This window comes from Sminthopsis crassicaudata, chromosome 1 (genome assembly GCF_048593235.1).
Source record: "Sminthopsis crassicaudata isolate SCR6 chromosome 1, ASM4859323v1, whole genome shotgun sequence".
In the NCBI taxonomy this organism is placed as follows: domain Eukaryota; kingdom Metazoa; phylum Chordata; class Mammalia; order Dasyuromorphia; family Dasyuridae; genus Sminthopsis; species Sminthopsis crassicaudata.
In genome coordinates, this window is record NC_133617.1 from 370,097,382 (window position 1) to 370,116,866 (window position 19,485).

Here is a 19,485-nt window from a genome sequence, read left to right on the forward strand (position 1 = left end):
CCTAAAATTTTAGTAAAGCATTTGACAAAATCTTTTCCCATATCCTTGTACATACAATAGAGGAGTTGGATGAGAGTTGGACTAGAGTTATGTGGGTTCCTACTTGGTTGAACAACTGGATCTGAAAGCAATCACAAAAATCACATTGGAGGTATAATTTACCTTGATTTTAGCAAAGCAATTGAAAAAAAATCTCTCATGCTATTCTTTTAGCAAAGATTGAAAGATGTGGACCAAATAATGGAGGTAATTTATATATTCCAGCTATATCTTAGATGTGGCACATTTATTAATTTCGTGTATGACATCAAATTGGGAGGGAAATATCATATCTAGGAGAGTCTCAAGTGTCAAAAACAATTCACCATATTAGGATTGTGGACTAACTCTAAACAAATGAAATTAAATATCAATAAATATAAATTCTTGCACAAAAACTGAAGGAGATGAGAGACAATAGTTCATGTAGGAAAAAATGCCTGGAAATTTTAGTAGATCATAAATCCAATACATTGTAAGAGAACAGCAAAATATTAAGAGGTTATTAACCTAATTTACTAGAAGGATAGTGTCTCAACGAAGGAAATAGTAATTGTTTGGTGTCTTGAGGGGTTGAAAGCATACCTGAAATACTGTACAGTTATATCTTTTAAGAGAAACTTAAAGAGTATCTGTGACTTCTGTCTTTAAATATATGAAGGTCTGTCATGTAGAAAAGGTATTAGACTTATGCTGTGTAGCCACAGAGTGCAGAACTAAGACCAAAGGATGAAAATTATAGGACAGCAGCAATTTTTTCCCCTTAAATTGGTAAGAAACCATTTCCTACCCACTGAAGCTGTTCAATAATGGAATGAGCTACCTAGTTCTGAGTTATTCATCACAGGAGAAATTCAAGAAGAGACTAAATGATCACTTACAGATGTTGTGAAGTATATGACAGAAGATTTAGACAAGAAGAAGAGTTCAAGAAATAGATGGCATGATAGAGTAGTGATGAAGAACTTCAATTATACAGACATATTTTGGAGCTCTCGTTGCTGAAAGCAGAACATCTAATAATTTCTCAACTCTCTTAATGATAATTTCAACCTGTCAAAGATAGAATAGCCAATAAGAGTAAAACCTATAGTGCATCTTATTCTCACTAAAAAAAGGAACTGGTTACTAGGGAAGAAATGATGAGAACTTTGAGGGGAAATTACTTCTATCTTTGGGATTTATGATTTAAAAAAAAAATAAAAAGGAATGTTGGACATAGATGGACATAGTGGGGCACTGAAGATTTTAAAGAGAGCAGGTTTTAAGAGAGTCAAAAAAAGTTGGTAGAATCCCACAGACTAAAATTCTATAGGAAGAATTAGCAAAAGAAAAATAGGATGCTCTCAAGGATGACATTCCCTAAGGACACATAAAAAATTATTTCAATGGGAAAGAAAAAGGAGAATTGCCAAAATAGACCAAGGAAAAGACCAGTGTATAGGATAGAGTCAAAAGGCATGTGAAAGAATAAGTCCAAAAGTATCGCATGGTCCTATAAGAGGAAGGTCAATCACACTAAAGTTTGTAATAAGTAGAGGTTGTAGAAAGCCAAGAACAACAAAAAAGAATTGGGTTTTTAAATCTATATTGAGGGAAAGAGAAAGATCAAGAAAGTCATAGGTCTGCTCCCCAGGGTGGATAGAGCAGGTGAGAGAACAAGTCATTGCTGCTCAAAACTTATTTGGTTTTGGTTTTCCCACTCAAGGAGAATGACCTTTGTAATGGGAAGGAAATAACAAAAATGGTTCGTACATGATTGAAACACAAGTAGGGATATAATAAGAGAGTATCTCATTGTCCTTGGTGATTTCAATCACCAGGCCCAGGTGAGCTACATCTTAAGCACTATAAAATCTAATTGTGGAGCCCCTGTCGGTGATCTTTGAAAGACCATGGGAGGACAGAAAAGGTGCCATAGGATCAGAAAAGGGCAGAGGTCCTAGTTTTCAAAAAAGAAAGAAAATGGAGCTGCAAACCATACGTGAGCTTAATTTCATTCTTGAAAAAAATTCTGTAACAGCGTTAAAAGGGTGGTTTGTGAACATTTCGAAAAGGAAGCAAAGATCACAAAAACTCAATATGGCTTGGTCAAGAATAGGTCATCTTAGGTTCTTATTTCGGCAGGGTTACCAGACAAGTAGATCACAAAAATTATACTGTACGTGTAGTTTACCTGAACTTTAACTAAGCATTTGACAAAAATCCTTTAGTTATTTTCTTAGAAAATAGGAAAGATGAGAAATGGCAGTCAGGTGAACTAAAAACTGAATGGTAAATTCCAAAGAATAGTTTTTAATCAATTTCTACTTGAAACTAGGTCTTTAGTGGAGTGGCCCATAGATCTGTCTTTTAACAATATATCAATTAAAAATCAATTATTTGAACAAGACATGAATGGTCTACTTATCACATGTGCAGAGGACACAAAAAAAAACCTAGAAGGAGGGCAGAGTGAAGATCCAAAAGACCTGGACAGGTTGGACAAGTTAGATCTGGTGGAATGAAATTTAATAAGGTTAAATTTAAAGTCTTACACTCAGTTTCAAAAATTAACTTCATAAGAGTGAGCTGGAGAAAATGTGGTTAGTAATTCATTTAAAAATGATCTGGGCATTTTAATGGCCTGCGAGATGAGTTTAGCAGATTTCCAAATGAGTTATCAATATGACATTAAAATCATGGCACAAAAGGATTTGTTGAAGGAACTAGAGATTTTTAGCTTGTTGGTTTTTTTAACTATTTACAATCATGTCCAATTCTTCATGACCCTATTGGAGGTTTTCTTGGCAAAGATACTAGAGTGATTTGCCATTTTCTTCTCCAGCTCATTTTACAGATGAGGAAACTGAGGCAAATAAGGTTAAATGATTTGCCCAATCACACAGATAGTAGGTTTCTAAGCCTAATTTTTTTTAACTCAAGGAGAGAAGTATTTTTGATTCTGGGCCTGGCACTCAATAACTGTTCACCTAGATGCTCTACGTTTCAAATACAAAAAGGAAAATTTGGGGAAGGTTGGAGACATAACAGCTATCTTCAAATATTTGAAGGCATGTCATGTTAAAGAAGATTTAGAATTGTTTTCCTTGGTCCCCAGAAAAATAGGACAAGGAAAAGGTACCTTTAGGTTTGATTTAACAACAAACAAACAAACAAAAACTTCCTGACAGAGCTATCCAAAAATGGAATGGATTGCTTCTGGGTGGAGGTAAGGCTGGATGACCCCATAAATTCCAGTTTCTTCAGGAAGGCTTTCCCACATGATAATACCTTCCATATTAAGTTTATATTCCATTTACTTTTTAAGTATCTTCTGTGTACCTACTTATATTCATGATACTTTCCCTTTCTAAAGGTAATCTCCTTGATGGCAGGGATTGGGAGGAGATGGAGATAGAAGTATGAAGTTTAGCACCATGCTTGGAACACAGAAAGTTGTTAATAAATTATTGTGGATTATAAAGAGGATTCCTTCTAACACTGAAACTCAATATATTTGTGACCTTTGCTTTTATATTCATGATTCCAGAGGACTGACAATGAAATATGCTATCCATAATGAAGAGGCAATGGATTTATGATACAGAATGAGAGATAGATATAGATAAATGTAATGTATCTTTATATATATATATATGTACATATACATACATATGTATATACATATATTTGAAAACAGCTACTGAGGGAATTGTTTTTGCTTGATTAAGCATATTTGTTACAATAAGTTTGGTTTTCTTCCTTTATTTCTTTTCCTCAAGGGTGGGAGGGAGATAAATATATTTTTGTTAAATTTTTAAGGGATGGGAGGAAAAAAAGGATACTGATTTGAAATGTTACATGCTTTCTGATGAGGTCATTGTAGTATTAGTTTGACTTAATAGTTTTTTTTTTTGTTGTTGTTGTTGTAAGAGCCTTTTCACAGAATGAGAATAATCTGTAAATGTAATGTTTAAAAGAAAACGTGTCAATAAAACTTTTGAAAATGAATATATAAAAAGATGTTATATAGAAAATGTATTAGACTTAATGCTGGGTAACTCAACAGCTTGAAACTAGGATCCATGAATGGAAGTCACGGGTCAGCAGCAATTTTTGCTTATATTGTAAGAAATCATTTCCTAACCATTAGAGCTGTCCCATAGCAGAATGAGCTATCTTGTAAGGCATTGAGTTTCCCATCTCTGGAGGTATTCAAGCAAGATGTTGGGGAGGGCATTCATGCATCAGGTTTGGTTTGGATAGCTCCTATGGTCTTTTCCAATGCTCAGATTCTATAACTTTTTTTCATTCAAATTGAGTGAAAGTCCCATCTATTCAAATCCTATCCATTCCTCAAGATTTAGTTCAATTCCAAGCTCTCAATGAACCCTTGCTTAAATGTGACAACCCGCCATATTCTTTGGTCTGAAGTCCTGTGGTACTTAACAGTCTGTAGCACACATTTTGCCACATAATCACATGCTGCTTTGCATCGTTCCTGTCTTTTGTGTCAATCTTGTCTCCACAACTAGTCTACAAGTTCCCCGAGGACTGAGAGACTATGTCGTATTTCTCTTTTATGCCCTGAGACACTGAACACAATAAATGATCCTCACTAACATATCTGTTGAATGAATAAATGATGCCCTTTGGTAGAGGGTAATGGTAGAGAAAAAGAGCGAGTGAATCAAGAACAGGGGCACGTTTCACCTCTCTCTCCACATATTCCCTGCTCACTAATAGCCAGAATATAAATGTTCTTCCTTCCAAACATGCTCTGGAATTCTCTAAAACCCATAGGAGTGGGTGTATAGTTAAAAAGAACCAGACTCAGAACATCTCCATGCCATCTGGGACTGGGTTTTTTGACTCCCCCTATTTTGTAATACCCATTCCACTCAAAAAGAAGGTGAGGGGATTTGAGAAGTTTTTATATCCTCCCTAATTTAATCCCTGGATCAAAAATAAAAGCATTTTTGGTCAGTCTGCCTTCATGATGATAAAACACAGAAAGAGACACACACACAAACACGCATGCTTATAGGATTGGGGGGCAGGGGGACCTGGAATCCAGAGTAAAAATAAAAAAGGATGGGTAGGAACAGAGAGACCTCAAGGAGATCACAAGCTGCCTTGAGGTTAACATCTCCCAAGTGCCTGAGTCACGAAAGGCTGCCCTTTTTGCTGCTTTGAAACCAAGTTTCCTTGCCTTCTGGAAGCCAGGAAATCTGGACACCAGAAGAGATGCAAGGCTGAATCTACTCAATGCCCACTAAGGTTTTGAAGTTAGCTGGCTAGCCATTAAGTTGCAGAAAAGAATGGAAAGGAGGAAAAACAATGGGACTTGGGAAACAGCTGCCAAATCTCCCCCACCCCTATGCCATGGCCGGGTACTGTTACAGGGCCTTTCTGTCAACGTTCCATTATAGAAATCCTTATTTTAAGATCAATTGCAAAAGTTCTACTTGCACCAAAACCAAAATATATCCTACTAGACTTCAGCTGGCATCAATATTTCTTTTTAATTCATTTTTTTTGAAATGAAAAAGTTTTAATTGTCTTGGTGGCCATTTATTTAAAGTTTTAGGAAGGCAAAGGTTAAAAAAAAAGTGCCTTGTACTTAAGATGCCTTGTACTTTCAAAATGGTCAGGGGGCTTCTCTTTGTGCAGTTTTGTATTTTTTTTCTGTTTGGAGAGAAGGTTCCCCAAATGAAAATTAGGCAGCAGTTGTTCCCAAACAGTGTAGGAGAGGCTTTCTTTGTTAGTTGACTTAGTATAGTATGGCTGACTTGCAGCTTGTTATAGGATATAGCTGCCAGAATGTGCTGCCTAGGGCTCAAGTGGGTAAATGTCGGAAGAGAGGGAGGAAAGGAAAGGGAGGCAGAGAATGAGTATCAATACTATAACACTCTAAATAAGCCCTGATTTTTTAGTATAGGTATATCTTTCATTAGGGTAGATTGGGATCCATCCACACATTTCATCACATTCCTTATTCTTGTTCACGTTCCTTATTCTTTCATAAAATCCTTCATTCAAAATCTCTATTTCTTTCTATATTTCCTGGGTACTAGTGAGTGGAGTGCTCTGGCTCACCTCTTATCCCTTCTTCCTTTCCAATCATAATTTTCTCAGTGATATCCTCATTTTGTACATCACTGGAAATAGGCTGTAACCCATATGTGCCCTTCATAGGTCTCCATTACTCTTGGTGGGGAGGACAGTAAAAAGGGCCTGGGATGATGTCAAATTTTAAAATAGCAATCATATTTTTATATTGCTTTAAGGCTTACAAAACACTTTTTTTCATAACAGCAAATATCTGAGTTTAGACAAAGCAAATATCAATATACTCATTTAACCCCAATATAAAAATTAAGAACTTGTAAGAAAATAACATCTGAGATTGCATAGAACCCAGCGTTTGAGGCTCAAATCTAGTACTCCTCCTACCATACTACACTGCCAAATAATGATAAAATGCATTGGGTTCATTTATTACAACAATTCCTCCTTTTAAAATCATCTGAAATGCAGGGAAGTAGATGGAGGAAACACTTGATGAGCTTCTAAGGAGATTATCCTTCCTTTGGAACTTTGCATTTATCTATGAAAGTTATGGATATGCCCCTTAACAAGTCACTTTAATGGAAAGATTTCCTTAATACCGATTGAACTAGTTGGTTCATCCTATTATTAAATGGTCATGTAAGAAGCTACCCATCCCTTTATCTTGGGCATTTGAAGAAAATGGACAGACATCTTTTGGCCTTTCTTGACTAATTTTTTTTTAGCAGCGTTAAGATCAAATGAGAGCCCTGGAGTGGGGAGTCAATCCAGAAGCTATTATGTCATCCTTGTAAGGCACACATAACCATATGGCAGCCATATAGCAGGAAATCACAAGACCAAGTGCCTCAAAGATGGCAGCCTCTGGATGGGGTAGTGGTAGAGTAACAAGAGTACCTGGACCCAACCCTGGCAAGAAAGTGACAGAAGCATACATGGTCTCAATCACATAGCAGCCAAAAGAAGGGGAATTATTTAGTAAGAGTTCTTCAACCCCAACTTCTAGAGAAATACTGAGAATATCTTCTCAAAGGTTGTCTTTCTAGCAATCCATTTAAGAGTTCTAGAATCCAGGCTTCTGTCAGAAAATGGGAGTTCTGAGATTTTCTGGGGAGTGACTAACAATCGAATATTTTATAAAGAGATCCTGGGAAAGGAAATTCTGGGTAGCATCCACCTCACAAATTATGTCTCTAACAATTTCAAGTAGAACATCCTCAAATTGTTTCCCTCTATTGAGATCATATATGGAGTCCTTGAAGCTGGATGCTTTACAAGGCCTTTCTAAAGCCTTAGTACTAAGACCTAGACTTTGTACTCTATTACTGTAAATTAATAGGTTAATGTGGATCTGATGGGAAGAGACTTGTCTGTCTAGCAGCCCCAAGTCTGTCTCTATTCCAAAAGAATCCAACTCCTCAGAATAGTACCACAAGGCTTGATGCCTGTGTGGGTGTCTATGTGGTAAAAATAAGGCTCATTGGAAAAATCAGATCAGGGTGATGTCTATTTGGTAACTTCAATTTTATTTCTCTTCTAAGAGAAATCCAAACCACAGGGTGCACTTTGAGTCTGGAAGTCTATATTCATCCCTGTGGAAAATGGGTCTCACCAAAATCTCAAGGGTCTTCTTCCCTAGTATCCCCAATTTCCAAAAGCAATCCAAATCATAGAGTAGAGCTTTGAGTCTGAAAGACTTTACACTCTGTGGAGAGGGTATAATTAGAGAGGGAAGAAAACTGTGTTGATTGTTTATGGGCAACTGGGAACAATTTAAATATCTTCCTGCTTTGTTTGTGGGATTATTGAGTTCCTTTTGTGTTTCTGAATTTTTTTCTTCATTTTCTGTGGAATGAAATAAAGCCTGTCCTGTCTCCAAAATATTTTTACCTTGAGTGCTTATATAGAATCTGAGAGACCTTTTTTAGATGTGAGCTATATTTTGAAAATTCCCAGAGAAAATTCTGCATAGTGGGTTTAATGAGAAAAGCATAGACAGAAAGAGAGAAACAGAAAGACAAAGAGACAGAGAGAAAAGAGAAAGTGGGTAGAAGAGAAAAAAAGAGAGAGACAGCTAGAAGGTTGGGGGAGGTATCCTCCAAAATTGTGTAAGTCCTGAAATCTGTGCTGCTAGTATGGGTAATACTAATAAGACTAAGTAGATAGCCTATTGAGTTAGTCCATCAATAGATAAATAGATGGGAGACAGAAACAGAGAGGAAAAAAAAAAAGCAGACAGGGAGGGAGAGATAGAGAGATATATAGCTAAAGATATGAATATAGATATAGATGTATATAGAGATATATAATTGTGTGTGTGTGAGAGAGAGAGAGAGAGAGAGAGAGAGAGAGAGAGAGAGAGAGAGAGAGAGAGAGAAGGAGAGAGAGAGAGAGAGAGAAGGAGAGAGAGAGAGAGGGAGAGGGGAGAGGGAGAGGGAGAGGGAGAGGGGAGAGGGAGAGGGGAGAGGGAGAGGGAGAGGGAGAGGGAGAGGGAGAGGGAAAGGGTTAGAGGGGAGAGGGAGAAGGTTAGAGGGAGAGGGTTAGAGGGAGAGGGAGAGGGAGAGGGAGAGGGAGAGGGAGAAGGAGAGGGAGAGGGAGAGGGGAGAGGGAGAGGGAGAGAGAGGGAGAGGGAGAGGGAGAGGGAGAGGGGAGAGGGTTAGAGGGAGAGGGAGAGGGTTAGAGGGAGAGGGAGAGGGGAGAGGGAGAGGGAGAGGGAGAGGAGAGGGAGAGGGAGAGGGAGAGGGAGAGGGAGAAGGAGAACCATTAGAGATGGACAAATAAGCTGGCTCCATATTGAATGGGAAGATATCAGGATGAATTGCATTAGGGAAGCTGTGATCCCAATGATCCCAAACTTCTCAATGCTACAAAAGTCCATCTTTTTAATATCAATACTCTTTTAATGATGCATAATTTAAAAAGAATAATACTTGTAGATGACCCAAAGAGTTGATGCACAGAAACCAAAGGAGTTTAAGCAGCCTGTAGCATATTTTTCACAGTGCTTCTCAATCAAGGAGCATCATAAAGGATGTTATCAAGGATATGAATGATTAGGAAAAAGAGGTTTTGTAGAAAGAACAGCCTGAGTGCTGCTGTATTGTCATTCACAAAATATCCCAGGAACTGTGGGAAGGCCTCTGGTATGTCACACAGACTCTGTATGAAGGAATTACAGAAAGGCAGAGACAGAATCAGATAGAATGAGAAATCATGAGAAGGGAAGCATTGGAAAGGATGGAATGAGAGAAAACATAAACTCCAGTGAGATCCCAGGTCCTTCGAAGCTTATAAGTACTAAGACAATGAAAATATGCGCAAAATGGTATGATAGATTTGGGAAAGCTAATGTCATCCTCCAAACAGGCAATCTTAACCAAGATTATTATTATTAAATAATATTGTTTTAAATAATACCTAAATATTATTTAAATACAATTATTTTATACATTATTATATATATAATCATATAATATACAACAATATTATAACAATTATATATAAGATAACATTAAATGTTAATATTTTATTATTTAATATTAAATTCATTCCTTCTATTTCTCGGTAGGTTAAGGAAACCTTTGTATTTGATGGTGGGGGTTTTGTGTGGGGGAGAGAGGAGGGGAAGAGAGGATGAGTGGGAAAAACAGAAGTTAGTAAGAAATACAGAGCTGGCACATTAGCAGAGTAAGAATTTGCCAGGTTTTTTCCACGACTACATTGAGATTTAGCACACCAGAGCACAGTGACTCTATTATTCTGCAGAGATCTTTACAACTATTTGAAATTATGAATCCATAATATGCAAATGCACAGCACATTCTCCACATAGGCTGAAGACGTTATAATGTGTGCTGTAAACGGCCACGCGTATGTGTATAAAACCAGAGCGTACATACTAACTAGTGTATTATCCCCTCTAAAACCACACATAAATTCTCCTGGCAGGAATTGGAATTTTGCACACATCCCAAGAAAGAACAGGCTCTTAATATGGTGGATGTCGATGAAGGATGAGCCTTGGAAAAAAGAGCAGGAAGGAAGGGTCACTGAAGAAGGAGGGGGTGGGGAACAGACTCTGGGGCTTGCACTCCCATTTTTCCATTTTCTTTCGGAGCCCACTGTAGAACTCGTGCATGTGTCCAAATGTTTGGCTAGCTTGGCAGATAGCTTCTCTCCAAAGTGAAGCGGTGATTTTTACGGAGTGTTTGAAGGGGGAGGATAGGAAGAGGGCAGAATGTCAGTCAGTCTGTCATAAGGGAAAGCAACTCACTGAACGCCCCTCTTGGCCCAGCACAGTGTTGATGGGCACGCTTTAGCCCAGGGCATAGGGAAGTGCCCACTCCTGAAGAAGCCATCTGGGATTTTAGGGGGCCTGGAGCCAAAGTGCAGCAGTAGCAGTTTCAGCAACAAAGAACAGAAATCTAAAGAAAAACCTAAAAACTATGGAGGGGCTAAGCTTGCCAAGCAGAATTCTGCCAAGGGAAGGGGGTGAGTGAGATGGTCATTAAAAGTCCCCTGCTAAGACGAATGTTGGAGATTAAAAACAAAACTGGAGGTCCTTTTATTAAATAAAAACTGGGGAGTCGTTCCCAGAAACAGATAGGTGGAATGGCAGCTAGCTGAATGCTTCTGTCTTCTATAGGACCTTCTATAGGAACTCTGGCAAAGCATAACAAAAGTGAAAACCCACTATGGTCATTTACCAGCATCCACAAGCCCTTCTCTCTAAACCCCTACCTCAGCCCTTTTCCTTTAGCAAAAGCATCTTCAGGAAGTCCCCATAAAGGAAGGGAAAGCAGAGGGAGTTGTTAACACAGGGTAACTACTGGAGTTAGGTAGAATCCTGCTTGATCAAATCAGATTAGCACATTGGGATATCAGCCAAGTAGCTAAAAGAGGAGGATTAAGGGACATAAGCCCTGCCCTCCAGGGGCTTGCAGTTCAATAAGGCAATATTGGAAATAGGCCCGACATAGACACAAAAATATATGTCAAGCAAACTCCAAAGCAATACAAGTTTATCATGATGTAATGAGAACAACACTGGACTGGGAGCCAAGAGAGTTATGTTCTAGTTCCAATTATGCCATTAACTACCATGTGACCTTGGTCAAATCACTTCAGTTTTCAGTCTCAGGTTTTTATTTGTAAAATGAGACAGTTGGAACAGAGGTTTTTCTATGCTTCTTTTAAGCTGTGACATCCTTTGATGGCAATGAAATCTTAAAGAAGCAAAATTCCCAAATACTGAAGAAAATCATGAAAACAAAAAAAAATATATTTAGCCCTTGCTTCTCTTCATATTTTTCTATCCACCTTACCCACTTCCTGAAGGAGAAATACTTATTTCAAGTATTTAATTAACTTTTCCTTAGACATTTTTCCACAACAATGTTATTACCATAGATATACATAAATATATGGAAATGGCTTCGGTCATTGGGTAGAGGATGGAGGGGGAGAAGGCTTTAGTCCTATACATAGATGACATATAATAAGATCATTATTTTATTACTTAGAACTGAAAAGGACTTTAGTTAGCCTCTTTCCACTGCCATTCTCTGCCCAACAGCCAATTTCCTAAAGCATGATCATGTGAAACCTACTCACTGAACTCAGTGGTTCCCTATTACCTCTAAGATCAAGTATGGACAACCCTGACATTTAAAACTCCAAACCTCTCCTCCTTATTTTTCCAATCTCCTTCCAAGCTAACCCTTCCACATACCATGTGATCTGTCCCTACTGGTCTACTCACTGCTCCTCACACAGCACACTCCATCTATTAAGTCTCTGTGCTATTAATAATAATATTTATATAGTGCTTGAAGGTTTGCAAAGCAGTTTACAAATTTATCTAATTTTATCCTAGGAGGTAGGTATTAAACAGACAGAGATTAAGTAATTTGCTAAGGGTACCTTGAGCATTTTAATTTGAGGTCATTCTGATTTCAGGTTAAGTTCTCTATCCACTGTTCCACAGTTATGAGACATAGCTATGTCTAGCAATTCATTCACCTCCTCTTCTTGGAATCTCTGGTTTTCTTAAAGACTCAGCCTTGAGTACCACTTTTTTCACAAAGTCTTCCCAGCTCCAGCACTCCTTCCCAAAATTACCTTGTATTCATTTTCTATATCTAACAATGTTTGGAGTTATTGACCAATGAGCAGAGGAAGTTATTCCACCTTGCCTTGCCTCCTTCCTATGATCATATTTTTTCTGCTCCTCCTTTCAGATAATTTTCTCTCTAGTCAGAGCCTCAGTTGAGGGGTGAAATAGTCTTCCTTTTAAACCTATTGGGAAAGACAATAGGATTGGAAGGTTCCTAAGGAAACTGCCTTAAAAAGCTAATTTCAAAGCATCTCTCACTCAGTGTCTAGGTATGGGGTCCATATTAATGTGGCCTTCCCTGCTTTGGAGAAACTATAAAAATAAAAATCAAGAAAATCTATTGTTCCCTTAAAACCTGGAATGGGAAAATCTCTGTTTTCTCTGTGTGTTCTTTAGGGCTCTATGTCTCTGTCTCTGTTTCTCTCTGTGTGTCTATGATTCTTTCTCTGACTTTATCTCTCTGTCTCTTTGTCTTTGTCTCTGTTTCTTTCTTTGTATCTGTCTGTCTGTATGTATGTCTGTGTTTTCTTCCCTGTCTCTTTGCCTCTTTGTCTTTGTCCCTGTATTTCTCTTTCTATCTGTCTGTCTGTCTCTCTGTGTGTCTCTGTGTCTTTTGCTCTGTCTTTGTCTATCTTTCCATCTGTCTGTCTCTCTCTGTCTCTCTGTCTTTGTGTGTGTCTCTCCATGTCTTTTTCTCTATCTCTGACTCTCTCCCTCTCTGTCTCTGTTTCTGCTTTTGTCTCTCTCTCTGTCTCTATATGTGTGTGTGTGTGTGTGTGTGTGTGTGTGTGTGTGTGTGTCTTTCTCTGTCTCTGTTTCTGTCTCCATCTCTCTCTCTCTCTCTCTCTGGCAAACATACATATATCTGGTTAAATATGGAAGGAATTTTATACTGTGTGTGTGTGTGTGTGTGTGTGTGTGTGTGTGTGTGTGTGTAAAAAAACTTCTAACTCTTTCTCCTGTATGTTTTACCATCTCTTGACTCTCTCAGTTGCATTTACCCAAAGGACATCTACAAATCATTAATGCAATGAATAACCGCGTTATCTTGGAGAAACAACTGTGAAATAGAAAGCAATAAAACCTCTTAAGAAATGAAGGTTGCAGATAGAGGCTCGGGACTCTCTGAGGAGGGTGTCAGAGTAAAAATAAAACAAGGAAGGGAAGTATAGCATCCCCAGCTTTTTTTCTTCTTCTCCTCAGCTACAGGGCATGAATGGCACAGCCCCTCTGAACCTCTCCATGTGCCTTCCTCATCATTTGGCTTCACTCTCTGCCCGAGCTTTTCTCTAGTGCCAGCTCACTTGCAGTGGGGCCCGAACAGCGGTGCTTCTAGTAACCCTCGGTCCCTGTCTCCTCATACCTTATTGTCTCTGGTGCAGAAATTTCTGTTTCCACTTAACTGAGGCTTCCAGGAGTTTCCCAAACACATAAAGTTGCCTCCTAGGATGGAAATGCTCATCTCTAGATCGCCATTCTATCACCTATGCTCAGGGAAGAAAAACAACACAAACTAAGTACATGGGGCTTTGACATCAGTCACAAGTTCAAGTGGGCTGATAGACAGGACAGCTGCCATATACAGACCCCTCACGAGCTTTTCTCTGGTACTCTTCCCCTCATAGAAAGTACAGAGAGAAGCTGGAAGCATCGTGACAGAAAACAAAAGAGGTCTAGATCATTCCCTTTAAAGTTATTGACTTTAACAATTCTTTCTGATAAAATTTTGGTACAAAACCCTTTCCTACCTTGCATCCATGGTGGGAGTAAGAAGTGGGGGAAGAAAGTTGGTGACCTATGGACCATCCAAGGTTTAATACATTATCTTTAAGCAATAAGTTTTTGGCTCTGAAAAAAACAAACATGGCCCTCTAGAAAGGGCGCAAACTATCATGCTGGCAGTGTCATTCATAGATGCATGGAATACAACATGCCACCCAATACTTGTCTTTCTCTAAATGGACTCATTTATCTCCTACCAGTGCAACCATGCTATTATAAGTTCTATATGTGTGTTTGTGGGTCTTTCTGAAAAAGGAATTTCCTACTAAAAAACACTGGAGCTCCTGAGATTCCACCAGAATGTTTTCAAAAGATACAGAAGCAGTCACCTATTAGCTCTTAAACATGAAATATTTACTATCAATAAAACAGATGGTTCAGGGGTAGCTAGCTGGTGTAGTGGATAGAGCACCAGCCCTGAAAAGAGGAGGACCAGACACTTTGTAGCTGTGTGACCCTGGGCAAGTCATTCAACCCCAGTTACCTCAGGGGGAAAAAGTCAGAATAAGCTAACATGAAATTTACTTTTAAAAAGATAAAAACAGAAAAAATCAAAACATGAGTCTACCCATAAGACTAAGTCGTATTTTCCTACCAAGGAACATTAAGTCCAGTGAGGGGAGAGTGGGGAAACACAGCAAACTAGTTATTCATTTTCTCATCTCCCAGTTTCATCTGGTCATCTTGGTATCACTTCTAATGCCTCAGATAAGGCCTTCTTAAGAGTGGTGATCTATCTTTACCTCACAATGAAAATCTCTCAAGCCACAATATCATACAAACCAGCCATATATTTTTCTCATAGTGCCCAAAGAGTTCTTTCACTTAAGAGTTGTTCAGCTACTTTCTTCAAATCCCTGAAAATGGTGATATATATTGGCAGTAAAGGGGCACATCGGATATAGTATTAAATCTGAAAGGAATTCCTGAATTCAAAACTGACCTCTCATGCTTACTAGCCAAGCCACTTAAATTCTGTTTACCTCAGTTTTCTCATCTGTAAAATGAGGAGAGAAGTAATAGCACCTATCCCTCAACATTATAAGGATCAAATGAGACAATAATCATAAAATGCTTAGCATAATGGCTGGCACATAGTATCTGCTACATGTTAGTTATGATGATGATGATGGTGATGATGATGATGATGAAAATATAAATGAGCTGTTGGATAATAATATGTCTTAGAACCACCTCACATTTAGTTAGTACTTAAGTCAACTTCCAAATATATTTTCTTATCACATTTATCAGAAGTATTATTTTTTTCTCAAGTCTACAAGGCTATCTCAAGCTGCTTTTCTCATACAATGTCCTTTTCTGCCTTTCCAGTAACTAAGGGATAGACTCTCACACTTACAAATGTAGATGTTGTCTTCTCCATTGGAATGTAAGCTCTAAAAGGACAAAAAGTTTTTGGCTTTTCTCTTTGTATCCTACATATATCTGGCACTTAGTAAGTGCTCAAAAATGCTTCTTGTTTTATTAATTAATAATCAAACACAGAGTTCAAACCCTACTTTTTCTCTGCTTTGCTAATGTAGAATCTGAGACCTAGATGAGTCTTGCTCAAGGTCACACAGTTAGATATTGGCAGATTTAAGGCTTAGGCTCGGACTACATAAATCCCCCAGACAGTACTCTTTCAATTTGATAAGCTCTTGACCAAGAGGAAAAAAATTTATATTTGGATATAAATCTAAAAAAGCAAGATAATTCAAAATTGGGTCTTGACATTAGATCATTAAATTCCTTCAATAATGCCATTGTCAATTATAGCAGCCAAACAGTAACAAGAGATTTATCAGCTCATAATGAGCTTTATGTTATATCACTCCTTCCATTTACTGCTTTCACTTCTAAATAGATGCTGCTAAATAATGATGGGGGAAATCACAAAACCATTATGATTAGGTCCAGTACAAATTTATGTGACCCAATCTCAAATGGGCTCTCACTGCTCCTAGGCAATCCAACTATATCTCCTTTATCAAATTACTATCCCATCCTCCACAATCACTCTTGCAAATCTATTCCTCCTTAAACTTCTCGTGGTTCCTCCACTCATCATCCTCTCTGCTGAGAATCTTGTTTCCTATTTCAGAGAAAAACAACAGAGGCCATTTGCCATAAGCTCTCTCTTCTCCCTCTTCCTTATCCTCTATAACTCATATGTGGCCTTTTGCCACTATCTCCTCCTTCACTCTTGTTTCACAGGAGGCGGCAGCCTGACTAAGGCTAACTCTGTTATTGCTTAAGCAATTCCATTCCATCTTTCTCCAACAGATGTCCCTCTTTGTTATTTCTAGTTTATCACTTAATTTTAGTCTCTTCTTACCTACTAGCTCATTCTCTATTGCCTACAAACCTACTTGATCCTCCCATCCCCACTAACTATTGTCCTATATCTCTTCTACTCTTGAAAAGGTCATATACATAGGGCAGCTGGATGACACATGCATAGAACACTGGCTCTGGAATCAGGAGGACCTCAAATCAAATTCAGTCTCACTTAATATTTCCTAGTTGTATGATCCTGGACGAGTCATGAAACTCCAATTGCCTCAAAAAAGAAGGAAGGAAGGAAGGAAGGAAGGAAGGAAGGAAGGAAGGAAGGAAGGAAGGAAGGAAGGAAGGAAGGAAGGAAGGAAGGAAGGAAGGAAGGAAAGAAGGAAGGAAGGAAGGAAGGAAAGAAGAGAGAAAGGAAGGGAGGGAGAGAGGGAGAAAAAGAGGGAAAAAGGAAGGGAGGGAGGGAGGGAGGGAGATAGGGAAGAAGGGAGAAAGGAAGGGAGGGAGAAAGGAGGAAGGGAGGGAGAAAGGAGGAAGGAAGGAAGAAAGATCGTCTAAGTAGATGCCTCCACATGCTTTCTTTTCACTTCTTACACTCTGATTTGCAACCTTATCATTCCAACAAAGCCACTTTATCCAAATTATCAGTGATCTGTTAATTGCCAGATCCAATGGTCTTTTCTCCAACCTCATTCTTTTTGACTTCTTTGTAGCCTTTAATACTGTTGATCAGGCTTTCCTCCTTGACAGTTTCTTCTCTCTGGAATTTCAGGAAACCATGGTGTCCTGGATCTTCTCCTACCTCTCTGACCATTCCTGTCTCCTTTTTTGCTGAGTCCCGTGGATTTAATTACCATCTCTATGTAATGATTCTCAGATCCACCTTTCCTGTTTCAGTCTCTATGCTGGCCTCCAAAATCACATCTCCAACTGTCTTTCAGACCTCTCAAACTGAATGTCCAGCCAACCTCTTAAATTCAACATGTCTAAAACATGTCCCTTCAAACCACTCCCCATCTCCTAACTTCCATATACTGTAGAGATCAATATCATCCTCCCAAGCCCTCAGGCTCACAACCTAAAGGTAATTCTGGATTCCTCACCACCTTTCATCACCCCAGATCCAAGCTGTTGACATGAGATATCAATTTTGCCTTTGAAGCATTTCTTTGGAATACTCCTTCTGTTCTCTAAGAGAAGACTCCCAACTGGACCATTGCAATAGCCTACAAATGAGTCTACCTGCCTCAAATCTCATTCAAACTCTAATCCATCCCTCATTGCACCAAAGAGATTTTCCTAAAATACAGGTCTGACATATAACCCTCCTGCTCAAAAAGCCCCAGTGGCTTTCTTTCACCTCCAGGATCAAATATAAAATATTCTGGCATTTAAATCCCTTAATGACCTGGGCCCCTTTTATCTCTTCAATCTTCTTATTCCCTAATATATATCATTTGATCCAGTGACACTGGTCTACTGATTGTTTCATGAACAAGACACTCCATGTTCTAGGTCTGGGAATTCTCTCTGGGTGTCCTCCATGACCAGAAGACTTTACTTTCTCCACTATGATTGCTGACTTCTCAGGCTTCTTTTAAGTCACAACTAAAATCACATCTTCTGCAGGAAGCCTTTCCCATCCTCTCTTAATTCCAGTGCATTCCAACTTTTAATTATTTCCTATTTATTTTTATATTACTTGTTTGTTCATATTTGTTTGTTAGTTTTCTCTCCACCTAGATTGAGCTAGTTGTTAAATTAGAATGAATTGTTCCTTGAGAGCTGGGACTATTTTTGGCCTATTTTCATATCCCCAATAGGTAACAAACAGTATCAGGAATGTAGTAAGCACTTAATAAATGCTGATTGATTGATAATCACTGTAATCTGACCTAAATATATAGTTGCCTGAGAGACTGGACCATAAGAATTTGGATGAAATACACACATACACATACATATATACAGATTCCTAGACTATCCTAAGACAAGAATCCATTAAGTTAATACTTTTCCTAGTTTTGTATTTTCACAGAAATGATTAGAATTATTTTAGGGACAATTTTCTAAAACATCATAAAATCATTAACTAACTGTGTGACTTTGAGCAAAAAGATCTTAATGTCATTGAGTCTTTCTTAATCCACCATAAGTAGGTTTTTGCCCAGGTGATGTTTTGGGGTGCTTTTAGATATAAAATTCTATGATATTAAGATAAGTATGTTACTATATGAAAGATGACTGTTTCTACTAAAAGATGAAAAATGTCTTTCCTTATTCTAAATATCCAGAAGTATTTTTCTGTATTAAAAAAGAAAAGAGACCTTTCTAAAAGGGCCTTTATAATGAAAATGTTTTGATTCAGATTTTTAAAAAATTACCCATGTTTTTCAAGCAGACTAGTTGAAGTATTTTTTAAAGGCAACACTGGTAAATCAATTAGCTCTTTTCTCCTTGAAGCCTTTGTAAAGACTGATGTTGCATTTTTAAAATTGTAGAAAAATTCAATTTCATATATCCTAAACTGATGGTTCTTGTTTCATAAAAGATAATGATAGCTTCTCTATGTATTCGCCAAGCCATTTCAAGAAAACTTAAAATAAAACTTTGATAGAAGGCTGTGGGCTGGCTTTTTTTTTTTTTTAACATGTTTCCTTAATATGGTTTCTCACTTCTTTTGTTCTAAAGATACTTACATCACAAATGGGAAATTTTTTCTTGAATTGATGAGAATGCCAAACTATTTTTATTTGTCAATAAACTTTGTAGAAAATGTCAGAGTTATGGAGGTAGAGGTTTGTGATTATTTGTTAATAATAATAAAAGCTAACACATAGCACTTAGATTTTTCAAAGTACTTAATTTATCTTATTTGATCCTCACAATAACCTTATAAAGCAGGTGCTATTATTATCCCCATTTTTTTCAGATAAAAGAACTGAGTCTGAAAGAGTTTCATGACATGCCCAGAGATAGTAAGTATGTGAAGCAAAATTTAAACTACTGTCATCCTGATTCCCAAGTCCCAATTCTATTCTCCAAGATGTTTCTCCATTTGATGGCTCAAGAGTCTTCTGAGAACATTACAGAAGTGTAATTGAATCTTAGCGATTGAAATATTGGGAGAGATTTTCATTATTTTCTTGAACTTTTTCTATTGTAACAGACCCAGCTAAGTTTTCTGAGATTTGTAGTCTCATTCT

General features: G+C 37.9%; 1 protein-coding gene across 6 annotated transcripts in view; it reads right to left on the reverse strand.

Annotated features, from left to right (window-relative positions):
• The window catches only part of ZBTB7C (zinc finger and BTB domain containing 7C), a 553,406-nt gene that overhangs the window by 477,036 nt on the left and 56,885 nt on the right, over positions 1-19,485 (reverse strand). Inside the window, exon 3 of one of the 6 annotated variants that reach the window (XM_074279332.1) lies at positions 13,572-13,697. The exons of the other annotated variants lie outside the window; for them this stretch is intronic. The gene's annotated coding sequence lies outside the window, so the exon portion shown is untranslated. The remainder of the gene's footprint in view (positions 1-13,571; positions 13,698-19,485) is intronic. 6 annotated transcript variants of the gene reach the window in all.